Source organism: Bufo bufo, chromosome 4, assembly GCF_905171765.1.
Source record: "Bufo bufo chromosome 4, aBufBuf1.1, whole genome shotgun sequence".
Taxonomy (NCBI): domain Eukaryota; kingdom Metazoa; phylum Chordata; class Amphibia; order Anura; family Bufonidae; genus Bufo; species Bufo bufo.
This window is the reverse complement of record NC_053392.1, coordinates 222,606,083-222,623,955: the sequence shown is the minus strand read 5'-3', so window position 1 is coordinate 222,623,955 and position 17,873 is coordinate 222,606,083.

Sequence of the window (17,873 nt, the reverse complement as noted above, 5' to 3'; positions counted from 1 at the left end):
TGCTGTGTCATTGCCATTGAGTATCCCTGAAGCTCTAATGTAAGTCTATACCAGACGGGAGTGGTAACATTGTAATTGTTTGTGCTGAGTTTCTCCACTCCACCCCTCCCACTAAAAAGTCCCAGTCTAGCTAGAAATGGTATATAAGTAGAGAAATCAGAGCCCCTAGTGTTCTTCAGTTAGGGTCCAGTGCTTGGAGGGGAAGACTCTGCCAATCTGCATGAGTGATCAGAATAAGATGCTGAGATGGGGACACTAGGTCACCCAAGGAGCCACCCTGTCTACTGAGCTACAGACAGTGGACCTCCAGCCTTTGGCCATGGTACCAGCCTTCTGAGAGAGAGAGGGGCAGCTAGCTCAGGCGTTTCCACAGCCTCAAACCCTTCTTCTGCCAGGGAGGAGACTGGAGAAGCCAGTCCTATGCCTCTCCTGTATTGTCTTGCACATGAATTCCTCCAGTAAAGAAGCACACTGGATTACTGCAGACCCTGACTCTCTGGATTTATTTTGCATTGGTGTGCACCATCCCTTACCATACTTTCCAGAGAGCAGCAACATGTGGTGACAAAGTAAATTAAAAAGCTAAAATTATGGTTTTAGAAGCCTAAAAAATGTACAAAAATAAATTGCTTGTACTGTTGATAATCTTGAACCTGAATTATAATGAAGCCGTGAAAAGTTTGCAGGTTCTGAAAATGTGTTATGTTCTTGCTGCTTTCATTACTCAACTCAACAGCAGGAAGTGGTGGAACTATGCCTGGAATACATAAATGCTCTCTGCTGTTAACACACAGAATAATTCTGTACCTCTATTAGGATAAGCTCCAACTCAATACAGATGAGTTCAGGGCACCTATAAATAGAACTGAAGTTTGTTGAAAGATGGAAAAATATCTTAAACTTTCCACCCACAAGGTGCTTATTATTATTATTCATATATTTCTAAAGCACTATCATTTTCATGGCAATTATCACAGTAAAACACGTAGAAATATTTAGAACAGGTACAAAAGTACAATACAAAAAAGGAAATACAGTGTAGACCAGATACATTACATGAGAGACATGCCTATACGAGCTCCCAATCTATGAACAATACTAGGATGTCGAACACTATGTGAGCAGATCCAACTATGTGCCTGATTGGAGTCGGGAAGGAATTTTTTATTCCCCTAAAGTGAGGAAAATTGGCTTCTACCTCACAGGGTTTTTTTTTTTTGCCTTCCTCTGGATCAACTTGTAGGATGACAGGCCGAACTGGATGGACAAATGTCTTTTTTCGGCCTTATGTACTATGTTACTATGTTACTATGAAGTAGTCTTTAGAAAGCTGCCAAAAAAGACTTTCAGAAATGTTTTTTTTTAAAGACATGTGCTTTCTAGGGTGCATTAACACAAGCAAAGAAATTCCAGAGAACAGAAGATGGTTCCAATAGTGTGATCTGGGGATTAGAGAAGGTCTTGAGCAGATTGGTTTTGTCACGTCAGTAGAATAGATATGGACAAGGAGAGTGAGGCTCTGGACTGCAACCCTCCACTGTCCCTACCTACTTATAGTACAAGCCCCAGGTGGCTAGGCCTCAACTGCTTGATGGTCCCTATGTTACCTAAAGGTGTTATCCAAGACCTATAATGCCCCCCTATATGCCCGGGCCTCTCACACAGATAGTTCTTACCTCGTTCCCCAACACACGCGTTGCTCCTGCTCCCCGCATGGCTGCCGCTGCATCTCCCTGTCGCGCGGATGAAAATATCCGGTGATGAGGGGGCAGCCAATAGCAGGCCGCAGAGGGAACAAGCCTCCCTAGCATTGTGGGTGATGCTATGGCGGCTCATTCCCATAGTGGCCTGCTATTGGCTGCCTCCCGACACTGGATGTTTTCATCCGCGCGATGGAGAGATACAGCAGCGGCCGTGCGGAGAGCAGGAGCAACGCGGGTGTCGGGGAGCGAGGTAAGTACTATCTGTGTGAGGGGTCCCGGCATATGGGGTGGCATTACAGATCTTGGATAACACCTTTAAGTGCAGAGATAGGCAAACAAACATAGACAGACAAACACAATACCAGAGTCATCAGAAATAGGTCAGAGCCAGATGGGCTATGCAGTACCAGAATGGGAATCTGAGAGTGGTCAGAAGACAAGCCAAGGTCAGAAACACTAGTACACAGTAATAGAGCAGCTGAGCTAATCAGCCCACTGCTAATCTCCCCTGAAACAGAGTATTGTATCCTGTTACTAAGGACGCGGAAGCGTCACCAGGGGGTGTGGATCAGCCACGCTTCTCGGCCATGCCAAGGCTGAGAATCGCGCCATTGGAGCCTGGACAGGTAAGTTTATTAAAGGTTTTAAATAGGCTTGGAAACATAGATAGGGACAGGGTGAGATAGCGTTTGTGGCATATGGTAAGGATTTTGAGAGGATGAAACTCAGATGGCAGAGCTTAGGACAGATTGGAGGTATTCTAGTCTGTTGGGTGACCAGAGAGCAAGAAGTTGCTGTAGTCCACACAGGATATAAGTGTTTTGACTAACTGTCAGGAACTTATCCAGCCACAATCCTGTGCATGTCTGAGTCAGTAGAGTTGCTATTCCAACCAGTCAAGTTCCAGCTGCTTGACCTATCAGTGAGTCTGTATGTCGGGCCAATCAGGTCCCTGGCCTGGTGTCCAGGTGCAGAACTAGGCAGAGGATTTAAGTCACAATATTTTTGTGTGTCCTTGTCTGTGATTTTATACGGTATGTGTCCTGACTCTTGTGTATTGTGCCACTCTCAACTCCTAGATTAGAAGTCCCGCTGAACTGATCTTTGGCATGGTTTCTGGGTAAGCCCTTTGCCGATTTAACTTGTTGTTGTTAAACTATCTTTGGTTTATCTCCAGGGTAACCCCTTGTCTGCTGTTTGGGCTGTATCTGTCGGTCCTGGTTTTGACTCTGCTTGCCATCTTTTGTACTCTTTGGTACCCACCCCACCCTGAACATACTGGTAGGTCTGCTACTAGTGAGTTTGCACCTGTTTTCTGCTACCTTATTCTCCAGTTGTTGCTGGCAATGGTTGCAGAAAGTGACCACAGTATTTCTTTACACTATGATTTTTGTTGTCTTGTATGTAGGAATGTGAGTAATGTTACCTCTAACTAGTGCATTTAAAGCGATTCTACACAATTTTAAATAAGGTTACAAAATATAAGCACATTAAAGGTGTTCTCAGAAATTACCCACAGAAGACTTGTCACCTCTCCTAACACATCTGTTTTAGTAGCTACTTGGATTGCCCATGAGCATATATTTTTTAGCACTCTATGTTGTGCCATTCTTCTTTTATTCCTTCTACAATTTATGAATGAATTGGCAGTAACTGCAATAAAGGTCCATCTGGGTGTTACCTGTTAAGGTGTGTCCCTGCTCAGTTTTACATTAACCAACCAGTGCTGCTAGTGGCTAAATGTGCAGGGACACATCCCAACTGATAACAACCAGTTAAAACTTTTGTACAGCTGTCCATCTATTCATAAATGTCTAGTAGGATTTTAATAGATGTTACAGAATTGCTGTCAGACATATCAGGAGAGGTTAATGTGGCCACTAGCAACCTGCCCTAGAATGTGAAGAGGATGCATTCTGTTGTGCTGGGGGGGGGGGGGGGGGGGGGTAGTGGTGAGACTATGTTACAGACTGCATTATTGATATGTCATTTAGAGTGGGACAAAATCAAAGGGGTTAAGGGGTTATCTGTTTTAGAAAATCATCTTATGTTCGATGGGTTAACAGGGTGTCTGGCTGCTGTTAACCACAGAAATCAGCTCTAATCTGGGAAGTGGTTAAGCATTACACAATGCTTTGGGCTAACTGAGCTTCACCCAGAGCAACCAATGACCACACAATTTTGTGGTAAAATTGTATGTCCATTGGCTACCACAGTGCCTATTCTACAGAATTGTCATTTACTAATCCTGATTTTAAACTGATGTACAAGAAGTTTTTCTTGTACATATTACATTTGATGAAGCGAGAATATATGAAGGCTGAAGCAAGGAAATCACAATGCCTGTTGTGTAAACATTCAAAAGTGGAAATCATGTGAGGTCCATTAATCCCCGAGGTCGGCTACAAAAGCTTCTACATATTCCATATGTCTCATATTCCAATACTGTAATTCTATTATCTTTCAAAAGAGTTTGTATTCTGTCCCATATTCCAATACTGTAAAGTAATGAAACGTTATAAAACTCAAGTGCTTTTGTCTAAGTCGTTCTTAGACAAATGGAAATATGAAATCAGTATGAACGAGCTACCTACAATGAACCTTTAAGAATATTATTCTCAATACTTACAGTTTAGATCAATTCTAATCTGTACGACAGCTGCCCTGGTTCTGGGTGTCTGCCTTCCTTCTTTATCTACATTTTTCATGCCATTCCTGAGATCTTTAAGGAGAATTAATGTTGGACTGCAGGGCTGTGTAGGGCAAAGGTATGAAAATCAATTATAGTAAAAATGTAAGGTATTGGACAAGTCTTTTGTACAATGTGCACAGAAGCTGTTTTTTAAACTGAATAGGTCAAGGGTAATAAATATTAACCGGAAGCCTTTGTAATAATCTTTTCTATGGTTATCCAAAGTGCAATGTAATATGAACAAAACTGCCAGCAGGCAGTTAACACTGTGGATGGTAAGTGGGCAATCGTATATTACTTTAGTGTGATCATTTCATATCTTTAATTACCTTATTTGCTACTTAACTGACCACAGCAAGTCTTAAAGTCATTAGTCATGCACTAATACACTGAGTACAACTTTGTAATGTGTTAGTTTATACTTTTACAGGATTTTTTCAGGCAGATATTTTTTTTAAAGGGATGTGCTAATATTGCCATTCATTTGTGGTTTTGAAACTGGTAATATGGCAAGAAATATGAAAAAAATATCCTTCCATGATTTTACAGGAAGTCTGCCAAAGTTTCAAAGTAAGCATACTGCCATGTCCTGAAACATAACCATATCTTTCTTCTAAAAATATGGTCTTTTTATTTTTATACAAATACGATTTCTGGTGCACCATGGGTGGGTTCGCTCCATTCAGTGCACCCAGTTTTCCCTGAGCCATCACTCCCAGCTCTGAAATCTCAGAGAATGTAAACCTAAAGAGCAGGAGACACTGGGCAGAATTGCTGGTGGAGCAGTGGTGCAGCAAATGCAGCGGCTCTGCTCACGGTGTACCAAAAACCTTATTTGCGTAAAATAAAAACAAGAATTTCTCAGGATGAGAGGAATGGATTTTTACAAGAAAGGCAAGGTTATGTTTTGAGGCACTTACCCTACAAGACGGTATGCTGTAATGGATTCTCAGTCTCGCACAGTGGGTATTCATCACAAAGATATCCAGATTTTAAAATTTACAGCATGTTTAAAATTATTCAAAAAATAGATACATACTTACATATGTATATTGTATTCTGTATACTGTATGGAATAAGGCCCTTAGCCTGTAAATATTGCTGACATAAAAGTGATGATAGGAAGACACTTGGTGCCTTTGCTGTCACAAATCTGGATATTGGCATAGCATAGTTGCACAGGCAATAGAGCGGTGCTTGGGAGATTGTGATTATATACAGTACATATTGTATACAGTATGGTTCTATTCCCATAATTTTTGCTAAAGTTTGGGTCAAGATTAAGAATAAATTTGCAGAAAATCCCACATTTTTGGAATTCATTTTGGACAAGTCAGAAGTGAGAGAAGAAGGTATCTGCCACCAAAAAGGATCCTTTTTGGACCATTTTTTTTATTTAAATAAATTAAACAGTGCAATATGTTGTTAAACAGGCTGTTTATTACTGCCAGCTACCAGGCTTTTACCCATAGGCAGATATGTTACTGTCACTTTGACAAACTGTCTTGGGGTTAAAGAACTTGAAAGAGGTTGGATACAATCCTAGTAGTGTTGGTCGAGCACCAAAGTGCTCGGGTGCTCGAGTAGAACACCTTACCTCTACCGAGCACCTGAGCACAATGGAAGTCAATGGGAGAACCCGAGCATTACACCAGGCACCCCCTGCTCTGAAGAGAGGAGGGTGTCTGGTTCATAGGAAAAGGTCAGACATTGATGGAAACACCACTGAAATGGCTCGGGATTAGCATGGGGAGGATGTCTGGATGCATCTTGGACTCCCAGGTCGCTGCTGGGAACGATGTTGTCCGAGTAGTATGCCACTTTTACAGACTGACAATAATACGCACCAAACCAAAGATAAAATCGATTTTAGAGGAATTTTTTTTCCTGTATATGTACTTGTATATAAAGTGGTGCCAAAAATTACAAGGAACCGGCACTCCAATACACACTTTATTCCTTTATTACACATAAAGGAGGGCATCATACACACCCTTGAAAAATTATGTTTGATGGCCTGCTGATGACCCTCATAAACTTTAGGAGAAAGGGCCTGCTGCTGAGCTGACCATCTAAAAAGGTTTTGTGGGCGAGGGCCTGCTGCCGAGCTGACCATCTAATACATTTTGTGGGCGAGTGCCTGCTGCCGAGCTGACCATCTAAAAAATTTTGTGGGCGAGGGCCTGCTGCCGAACTCACCATCTAAAACATTTTGTGGGCAAGGGCCTGCTGCCGAGCTGACCATCTAATATATTTTATGGGCGAATGCCTGCTGCCGAGCTGACCATCTAAAAAAAATTGTGGGCGAGGGCATGCTGCAGAGCTGGCCATCTAAAACATTTTTTGGGTGAGGGCCTGCTGCCGAGCTGACCATCTAAAACATTTTGTGGGCGAGGGCCTGCTGCTGAGCTGACCCTCCAGAACATTATGGCTGAGGGCCTGCTGGTGACCCTCAAAAACATTATGGGTGAGGGCCTGCTGGTGACCCTCTAAAACATTATGGGTGAGGGCCCGCTGCTGAGCTGATTTTCTAAAACATTAGGAGCGAGGGCAGCCTAATAAGCATAGAAACATAGAAACATAGAATGTGTCGGCAGATAAGAACCATTTGGCCCATCTTGTCTGCCCAATATATCTGAATCCTATTAATAGTCCCTGGCCCTATCTTATATGAAGGATAGCCTTATGCCTATCCCATGCATGCTTAAACTCCTTCACTGTATTTGCAGCTACCACTTCTGCAGGAAGGCTATTCCATGCATCCACTACTCTCTCAGTAAAGTAATACTTCCTTATATTACTTTTAAACCTTTGCCCCTCTAATTTAAAACTGTGTCCTCTTGTGGTAGTTTTTCTTCTTTTAAATATGCTCTCCTTCTTTACCGAGTTGATTCCCTTTATGTATTTAAAAGTTTCTATCATATCCCCTCTGTCTCTTCTTTCTTCCAAGCTATACATATTAAGGTCCTTAACCTTTCCTGGTAAGTTTTATCCTGCAATCCATGTACTAGTTTAGTAGCTCTTCTCTGAACTCTCTCTAGAGTATCTATATCCTTCTGGAGATATGGCCTCCAGTACTGCGCACAATACTCCAAGTGAGGTCTCACCAGTGTTCTGTACAGCGGCATAAGCACTTCACTCTTTCTACTGCTTATACCTCTTCCTATACATCCAAGCATTCTGCTGGCATTTCGTGCTGCCCTATTACATTGTCTTCCCACCTTTAAGTCTTCTGAAATAATTACTCCTAAATCCCTTTCCTCAGATACTGAGGTCAGGACTGTGTCAAATATTCTATATTCTGCCCTTGGGTTTTTACGCCCCAGGTGCATTATCTTGCACTTATCCACATTAAATTTCAGTTGCCAGAGTTCTGACCATTCTTCTAGTTTTCCTAAATCCTTTTCCATTTGGCGTTGCCCTCCAGGAACATCGACCCTGTTACATATCTTTGTGTCATCAGCAAAAAGACAAACCTTACCATCGAGGCCTTTTGCAATATCACTTATGAAGATATTAAACAAAATTGGTCCCAGTACAGATCCCTGTGGAACCCCACTGGTAACATGACCTTGTTTTGAATGTTCTCCATTGTCTACAACCCTCTGCTGTCTGTCACTCAGCCACTGCCTAATCCACTTAACAATATGGGAGTCCATGCTCAATGACTGCAGTTTATTGATAAGTCTTCTATGTGGGACAGTGTCAAAAGCCTTACTAAATCTAGATATGCGATGTCTACTGCACCTCCACCGTCTATTATTTTAGTCACCCAGTCAAAAAAATCTATAAGATTTGTTTGACATGATCTCCCTGAAGTAAACCCATGTTGTTTTTTATCTTGCATACCATGGGATTTTAGATGTTCCACAATCCTATCCTTTAATAGGGTTTCCATTAATTTGCCTACTATTGATGTCAGACTCAATGGTCTATAGTTGCTCGATTCCTCCCTACTACCTTTCTTGTGAATGGGCACGACATTTGCCAATTTCCAATCTTCCGGGACGACTCCTGTTACTAATGATTGGTTAAATAAATCTGTTAACGGTTTTGCCAGCTCACCACTAAGCTCTTTTAATAATTTTGGGTGTATCTCATCAGGCCCCTGTGACTTATTTGTCTTCACTTTAGACAGCAAACTTAGAACATCTTCCTCTGTAAAGACACATGCATCAAACGATTTATTAGTCATCCTTTCTAGTGGAGGTCCTTCTTCTTTTTCTTTTGTAAAAACTGAACAGAAGTATTCATTAAGGCAGTCGGCTAGCCCTTTATTCTCTTCCGTCCTTTGTTTTTAATTTAGTTATTCCTTGTTTTAATTTCCTTTTTTCATTTATATATCTGAAGAATGTCTTATCCCCTTTTTTCATAGACTGGGCTAGTTTTTCTTCTGCCTGCGCTTTAGAAGTTCTTATAACTTGCTTGGTCTCTTTCTGCCTAATCTTGTAGATTTCCTTATCTTCATTGCTCTGGGTTTTTTTATAATTACAAAATGCTAGCTTTTTATTTTTAATGATTTGGGCCACTTCTGCTGAGTACCACAGTGGTCTCTTCCTTTTTTTGCTTTTACTGACAAGTCTAATGCAATTTTCTGTTGCCTTCAATAATGCACCTTTTAAGTAGTCCCGTTTCTCCTGGACTTCATGTAATCCATTCCAGTCTGATAAGGACTCATTTATGACTAATTTCATTTTTGAAAAGTCTGTTTTTCTAAAATCTAAAACTTTTGTTTTTGTGTGGTGGGACTCTTTCACAGTTCTTATATTAAACCACACTGACTGGTGATCACTAGATCCCAAGGTTTCGCCTACAATGACATCATATACCGAATCCCCATTTGTGAATACCAAATCCAAAATGGCCTCCCTCCGGGTTGGCTCCTCAACCACTTGTTGTAGAGATAACCCCAGTAGGGAATTTAGAATATCTGTACTCCTGGTAGAACTTGCTATTTTGGTTTTCCAGTTTATATCTGGAAGATTAAAATCTCCCATAATGATAACTTCTCCTTTCATTGTCATTTTAGCTATTTCTTCAACTAGTAGATCATCTAGTTCTTTAACTTGACCAGGTTAAGCATGTTGATATGATGGAGGAGGAGGACGATAAAAGGGAGATTGAACCATATACCCTTTTTAGTGGTGGAAGGGGTGCATTGAAATACAGTGTATTCACAGTGTATACACCATAAAAGCCACATTTAAAGTGTCTTTATGTTCAGCCGCTTTCCTCTGGTGGAGTAGAGGAGTCAGGGGCAATCCAGGCCTTGTTCATTTTGATAAGAGTCAACCGGTCAGAATTTTTAGTTGACAGGCGGATGCGCTTATCACTTATTATGCCCCCAGCAGCACTAGATACACGCTGTGACAAAATGCTGGCGGCAGGGCAGGCCAGCACCTCCAAGGCGTAGAGCGCCAGTTTGTGCCACGTGTCCAGCTTGGACACCCAATAGTTGTAAGGCACACAGGGATCACTGAGGACGCTGACACGGTCTGCTACATACCTCCTTCACCATCTTCCAAAATATTTCCCTCCTTGTGACACTAAGCCGCACATCAGGTTGAGGGTTCTGGTGATGTATCATAAAACTGTCCCAGGCCTTAGAGAGTGTTGCCCTGCCTCTGTTGGAACTGCTGTGTGTTCCCCTCATCTCCCCTCCTTGGTTGGCCAAGGAACTACGTACTCTGCAGCTAGCGTTGTCAGCTGAAAATTTTTGGAGCAATTTTTCCACAAGGACCTTCTGGTATTGCACCATTTTGCTCGTCCTCTCCACCACAGGAATGAGGGATGATAAGTTCTCTTTGTAGCGGGGGTCGAGAAGGGTGAACTGAGAAGTTGAACTGAGGGTGGCCTGGCTATCACCCTGTGTACTTTCTTCCCCCATTTACACCTCTTCCACATGCAAAGTGTCCACCTTAATTGTGAGCAGCGAGCGTTTGAGTAGACACAGAAGTTGGATGGTTACGCAAAGTTCGCCGCGAAACGACCGCCGGGCGAACCGCAGGGCCATCTCTACTGACAAGCAGTATTCACAAATACATTAGCCCTAATGAAAAGCTCCATGTATTAAGCACTACCGTAGAACTGTAGCCCAATTTACATATAAATACATGCAAAGGACAAAAGTATGGAACAATATGTTGACATCTAGATCCCTGACGGAACTTAAGGAAGGGTGAGCATCTCATAACATGTATCTCGACAAATTTTTCTATGTTTGGTCACACCCAAATAATTTTCCCTGTAACTAATAATTTATGAATAATAGTAAAAAGTATACTCCTTAATAATACAGGCACACCATGACCAAAGATTAACACCACCTAAAGACTGAATAATGCCACCTTATTGTTACTGAATAAAAAACACTTTACTGACAGGAATGTCATTACCATACTTTAACTAAATATTACCACCATACAGTGACTATATAATGGTCACTTACCAGTTTTGCAGAGTATAATCAAACTGCAGACCATACAAGTGAATACCATACTGATCAGTGGGAGTCACAGGCAGATAACTTAGGAGTTCCATATCGTGACTCATAGGTGTAGTTGTTCTTCTTGCATTTCTTCTACATCTGTGCAAACTAAAAGTCTTCTCATTTGTCTCTGTGCCAACTTTTGCTGACCAGGCATTTTTGGCACCTTGCTTTTGCAGTACGATCCCATCATCCCAACTAAGATTGCTACCTGACCGGTAAACCATAAGCCTAACCAGTATTACCACTAGGAGGCTGGTGCCAGTATTTAATTTCTACCAACTACATTAATTTTCTTATCAGTAGCCAAGGAGGTATGAGATAGCTTCTTGCTTCGAATGGCTCTAGGCCAGGGGTGCACAACCTTTTTTGGTCTGGGGGCCGCATTGTCATATCGCTCTATTTCAAGGGGCCGCAAATAAAGCTAAATGCTGATCGGCGCTCATCTGCTTATTACACAAGCCAGTGCAAAGTGACTGGGGAGGAATAATCACTGCCACAGTCATTGCACCTTCATTTAGATTACATGGTGAGATGTGCTGCAGATAATCGTACATCTTTCATCCTGATAAAATATGCAAATCAGGCGACAAATAAGCAATTCGTTGTTTATCAACTGATCAGCTGCATGATTATGGCGGCCAGATATAAGATATGAGCGTTCCTATGAACATTTTTTCCCAGTAATTGTCTCAAATATCGTGCTGCGGCATAGCCCCTGAAACCGAAGAATTATACTTACCTGTTCCCCACCGCTCCGGTCCTTCGCACTGCCCCCGCTGTTTACACCTGGCAGTGCATGGACATGATCATACACCACTCAAGCCAATGACTGGCTTAGGCCACTTTCACACTAGCATTTTAGTTTTCCGGTATTGAAATAGATCATAGGGGCTCAATACCGGAAAAAAACTTTTCAGTTTTGTCCCTATTCATTGTCAATGGGGACAAAACTAAACTGAACGGAATGCTCCAAAATGCATCCTGTTCCGATTAGTTGCGTTCCCATACCGGAGAGCAAACCGCAACATGTTGTAGTTTGCTTTCCGTCCTGGGATGCGGAGCAAGACGGATCCGGCATGACCCCCAATGCAAGTCAATGAGGATAGATCCGTTTTCTCTGCCACAATCTGCCACAATCTGCCACAATAGAAAACGGATCCGTCCTCCATTGACTTTCAATGGAGTTCATGACGAATCCGTCTTGGCAATGTTACAGATAATAAAACTGGATCCGTTCATAACGGATGCAGACGGTTGTATTATCAGTAACGGAAACATTTTTGCTGAACCCTGCCGGATCTAGTAAAAACGCTAGTGTGAAAGTAGCCTTACGCGGTGATGTGGCCACAAGCAGCATGTCACTTCTGAAGCCAGTCATTGACTGAAGCCCTGCAAGTGACCACCACCATGCACTGCCAGGTGTAAACAGCACGGGGACTGGAAGATGGAGGCAGCGGGGGCAGCGCAGAGGACCGGAGCGGCGTGGAGCAGGTAATTATGAATCCTTTATTTCAGAGGCCATGCTGCAGGAACTTTTTTAAAAACATTTTTACCAGAAAAGTGGCGACATTTACTTCCCTCCTGCCTCCTATTCATAAATCAGTGCTTTCCTTCACTGCAGAGGACAGAGTTCACTGGTTATTACCATCTCCTGCCAATCCAGTTAGAGGCGCCCTGCAGTAACCAGTAAGCACTTTACATTGCTAGTGGGGAAGGTGCTTATTGTTAAACACTTTAATGACCAGGCCTGAAAAGGCCGTAAAAACCAGACACTTTATTGTGATTTAGTGCACGTGGTGGTTCAAACGGTTGTAACTATCTATTATCTATTATTTGCTGGACTACCAAAATAATTTTTGAAGCAATTTTTATTTGGGGAAACTGTACAAAAAGTTTTAAAAAAGTTTTTTTTTTTTTTCAAACTCCTTATTTTTTAAATATGCAAACTAATACCAAAATAAATTATTATAATTAGTTCCCTATTTTGTGTAGGCCGGTTTGTTATATAATATGTATAGTTTCACATGAATAGGGCGGTAATGGTGACGGTTTTGGCTGGTGTGGGTGTTTTTTCTTTTATGTATTAATTTTTTTTATAATTTTTTTTTAACTTAATTTTTAATATATTTCTGCTACATAATATGTTCCCCAATAGGTCATAAAAAGACCTTGGGGACACCGTCACTTATTTGTATTTTATTGTATAATTTTTTTCTAATTGGTTCATTACTTATTTGTTAAAGTATATTTTTGCCATATAATAATAAAAAATAATAAAATACAAATAAAATAAAAAGGAAATTAAAAAAAGAAAAAAATAATAAAATACAAAGAAAAGAAAAAAGGAAAAGTGCTCATTGTCCTCCAACAGTTTTTTTATGACCTCTTCTGTCTTCTCCTCCGCTTCCCCGCTGTAATAGCCGGGGACCCTTTCCGCTCCTGCTACAGTGCAGGAGCAAAACCTGTGATCCATCGGCTGTGAGGCGCTCCGGGCAGAAACACAGCTGATCGCAGGATCAGCTGTGTTTCTGCCCAGCAGGACGGGGGCCGCAAACCATGGCTCTGGGGGCCGCAGGTTGTGCACCCCTGCTCTAGGCTGTATAACAGATGCTATGCTATAGAGATATGAGCCTAGTACAATTTTAAACTGACAATCTAAGCTTTAAAAAAAGACCCGGATCATAGATAGAGCCTTTAGAAACTGGTTGAGGAGTAAGATTTACAAGTAATAAATAAATCCTGACTCATATCTCTAGCTGCTATACAGCCTGAGATAAAGCCGTTTGAAGTACAGGAGGAGAGAGGGCAGTGAGGGAGGTGCTGACAGGCTGCAGGGAGAGAAGAGGAGATATAAATCCTCCAGTCACTGTATAACGGTACCTGGCCCCAGGGGGACGGCAACATAGACTTCTATTCATATTAACAATTCCCCCTCAATTAGAGGGCATACAGATGTAGACAGTGTTATTTTGACACAGCTGCTCCAGGATGGTCAGTTTACAGTAATACGACAAATCCTGTTAATGTGCTTTAGTTGCATTAACGTGTTTAGCTAAAAAAATAATGGTGACTACATCTGTACTTGCTATCTAATTGTCACATGTAGGGGTACTGTTTCCAGAAAAGATGTGAGCACTTACTTAACTTATCTAATCACTCCTCTGTGCCTAATTAGGTAATTTATTGATGTAATGAACCAGATGTTTACCAGAGTTCAGATCAAAGAATCAAATATGTCACACATGTACCACAAACACACACACACATAAATAAAGTTTACATTTTACACTGTCCCTCCCCTGCTGTTTCCAATCTATAGAGTAAATGCTGGCCACTTCTCTAGCCATACTCATTACATGATACAGTAATGGTGATAATGATCATCACTAGAGAGAAATAGTCACATATACAACCTCCTAGCAAATGATGGGTTGCGACTGCAAGGGATTGATCTATCTCCACTCACTTCATCTTTTTGCACACATTGTTCACTTTGGGTTGCACGTGAAGCATAATTCACACCCCAAATGCAGCCCATACAACCCATATACTGTACATGCTGCCACCATCCCTCATTTCACCCTTGAGATGCCTATCCATTAACACACACTGCTTTCAGGCACCACCCTTCAGAAAATTACAAATTATTAGAGCTATGAGCATTAACCCCTTCCCAACATATGACGTAATAGTACGTCATGGCGGCAGGTGTGTTCACGCATTTTGACGTACTATTACGTCATGGTGATCGGGCGGGCACCAGAGCGGTGCACGCCCAATCACTGCAGGGGCCAGGCAGTCCCTGGTAGCTGGCCCCCAGCTGTATACGGCTGCATCACTGTACAATGCCGGCGGATTAACCCCTTCTATGCCGCGATCAGCGCTGACCGCGGCATAAAAGGGATTTGCAGTGGAAAAATCATGCATTTTCCCGCGACGCACCCGCATTTTATCCGGCCCAAATCCATGATGACTGTGTGAAAGAGGCCTTAGTGTATTACTCAGTGTAATACACTAACAGGCGATGAATTACAATACAGACGCATTGTAATGCATTGCAGAGGGGATCAGACCCACAAAAGTAAAGTCCCAGAGTGGGACAGAAATAAAGTTTAAAAAAAAAATCTAAGAGTTTTTAAAAAATAACGTTTCAAGTAAAAAAAGATTTTATATAAAAAAATAAAAAAAAAGGAAAACAAACACATATTAGGTATCGCCGCGTCCGTAACGATCGGCTATAGAAATATCACATGATCCACCCATCCGATAAACACCGTAAAAAATTTTTAATACAAACTTTAAAAAAAGCCATTTTTGTCACCTTACATCACAAAAAGTGCAACACCAAGTGATCAATAAGGCGTATGCCCCCCAAAATAGTACCAATAAAACCGTCACCTCATCCCGCAAAAAAAGAGCCCCTACCTAAGACAATCGCCCAACAAATAAAAAAAAATATAGCTCTCTGAACGTGGAGACACTAAAACATCATTTTTTTTGTTTCAAAAATGCAATTATTGTATTAAAGTTAAATAAATAAAAAAAGTACACATATTAGGTATCGCCACGTCCATAACAACCAGCTCTATAAAAATATCACATGACTTAACCCCTCAGATGAACACAGTTAAAAAAAAAAAAAGAAACTGTGCCAAAAAAAGCAATTTTTTTGTCACCTTAAATCACTAAAATTGCAACACTAAGCGATCAAAAAGGCATATGCCCCCAAACTGGTACCAATAAAACCGTCACCTTATCCTGCAAAAAAAGAGCCCCTACCTAAGACAATCGCCCCAAAAACTAAAAAACTATAGCTCTCAGAACATGGAGACACTAAAACATCATTTTTTTGTTTAAAAAATGCAATTATTGTGTTAAAGTGAAATTAATTTAAAAAGTATACATATTAGTTATCGCCATGTCCGTAACAACCAGCTCTATAAAAATATCCCATGAAGTAACTCCTTAGGTAAACACCTTAAAAAAAAAAAAAACTGTGGCAAAAAATTTTTTTTTGTCACTGTAAAGGGGGAATATTAATCACCAATATTTATGCAAATATAAATAATTAATATTTATAAATGGGAGGAGCCGTATATTGATGACTCCGCCCATTTATACCTTTATATAACAATAACAACACAATACTTTCGCTATGCTTTACACTAATCACTACGCTAGCTGCATGCGCCTTACTAACTCGCTACCGCTAACAAGTACACGCTACACAAAGGGTACAAATATAACGGTATTTATTAAAACCTAATACACTAAGCACGCAATACACTAACAATACACAGCACTACAAATATACAATCCTAAACTACACTACACGTTCCCAATTCCACCCATCAACTAACTATACAGTTCACACATACAAGTATATAACAACCCACCCCACCTGACTACTCACTGTCCCTACGGGGTACGACGAGGGTTACACGGTGGCACTACAGGAGTGTATGTAGTCCACAGACACTAATACAGTAATAGGGGTGAGATACAGTGGGGGTCATCAGGGACACGACAATAATATCCAGGGGAGTAGGGGGTTTGGACCCAGGGGTGTGGGGGTTAATCAGGGGATAGGGGTTTGGACTCAGGGGTTACCAGGGGTAAATAGGGGAGGTGGTCGTTGGTGAGATAGGGGTAGGGGAAGGGTTACCAGGGGTATAGGGGTAACCAGGGGAGAGCAGTAGGGGATAGGGTTAAGCGGTAGGGAGTCGGGGGATAAAGGGGGTGATAGTCAGGGGATAAAGGGGTTGATACTTATTCTCTCCAACAAGGGGGGGAGACCGCTCCGTCCCCCTGAGCGCAGATCACGTTTTCGACCTGCCTGAGCGCAGGATGCGCTCTCCTCTAAGGTGTGTGGGGGGGTCCCGATCCTTCTCCTTCTGGGGAGGGCAGCCTTGAGTGCCGATCGCACTCTCCTATATGGGGGGGGTCCGGTCGGGCTCTTCAGCCGGAGGAGGGGGGCCGCGCTGTACTGAGCGCTGATTGCACTCTCCTCAAGGTGGGGGTCCCGATCCTCTCTCCTTGAGTGCCGGGGCCGCCGGATATTTATCCCCAGCGGCCCGCACTCCCGCACCGCGCAGCCCACCAAGGGGCGCGCGCGTGCCCATCCTCCGCGTGGGCCAGCGCAGTGATATAACGTCACTGCGCCGGCCCGCACATCGGGGACGCGCTGCACACCAACAGGCGGGAGAAGCCTTTGAGCTCCCGCCTGTGGCACTCTGCATTCCGGCCAGCGAGATGTTAATTTCGCTGCCGGAATGCGCATAATAGAAGTAGGGGAGGCTTCTCCCCTTCTTCTATCATGTATAATTGTCTCCAGCGGCGCTGGCGACAATTATATCAAAGGGCTCAGATTCTGTGGAATCCGAGTCCTTTGTAGTTATCAAGATGACCGGACCTTAGTCCGGTCATTCTGATGCAATCAACCAGATTGCATCTGTGTGAATGCTTGGGGGACATTCACACCGATGCATCTGGTTTCAGGTGTATGGAGGGGGGGGGAATATTGTATAATATACATGTGTATGGATGCATGGGGCACATCCATACACATGTATACAATATAAGGGACATAGATATATAAATATATATATATACACATCAGGGGGCATAAGGGGCACAGTTATATACATGTATATACATCCTAATATGTATACACATGTACACAAGGGGCCACAGCCCTTACATTATAAGGGGGCACGGCCCCTACATTACAAAGGGATATATACACTAAGGGGGCAAATATTTCCCACAGGGGCCACCATGAGCCCCTGGGGATCACCATGGGCAGACGTGCGCAGATGCTGGGCACATCCGCGCACATCGTCCCATGATGCTGTGGTTAATGTATGCACATATACCATACATGCCTGCACGTGTTTGCAGGCATGCATGGATATATACAGGGAGTGCAGAATTATTAGGCAAGTTGTATTTTTGAGGATTAATTTTATTATTGAACAACAACCATGTT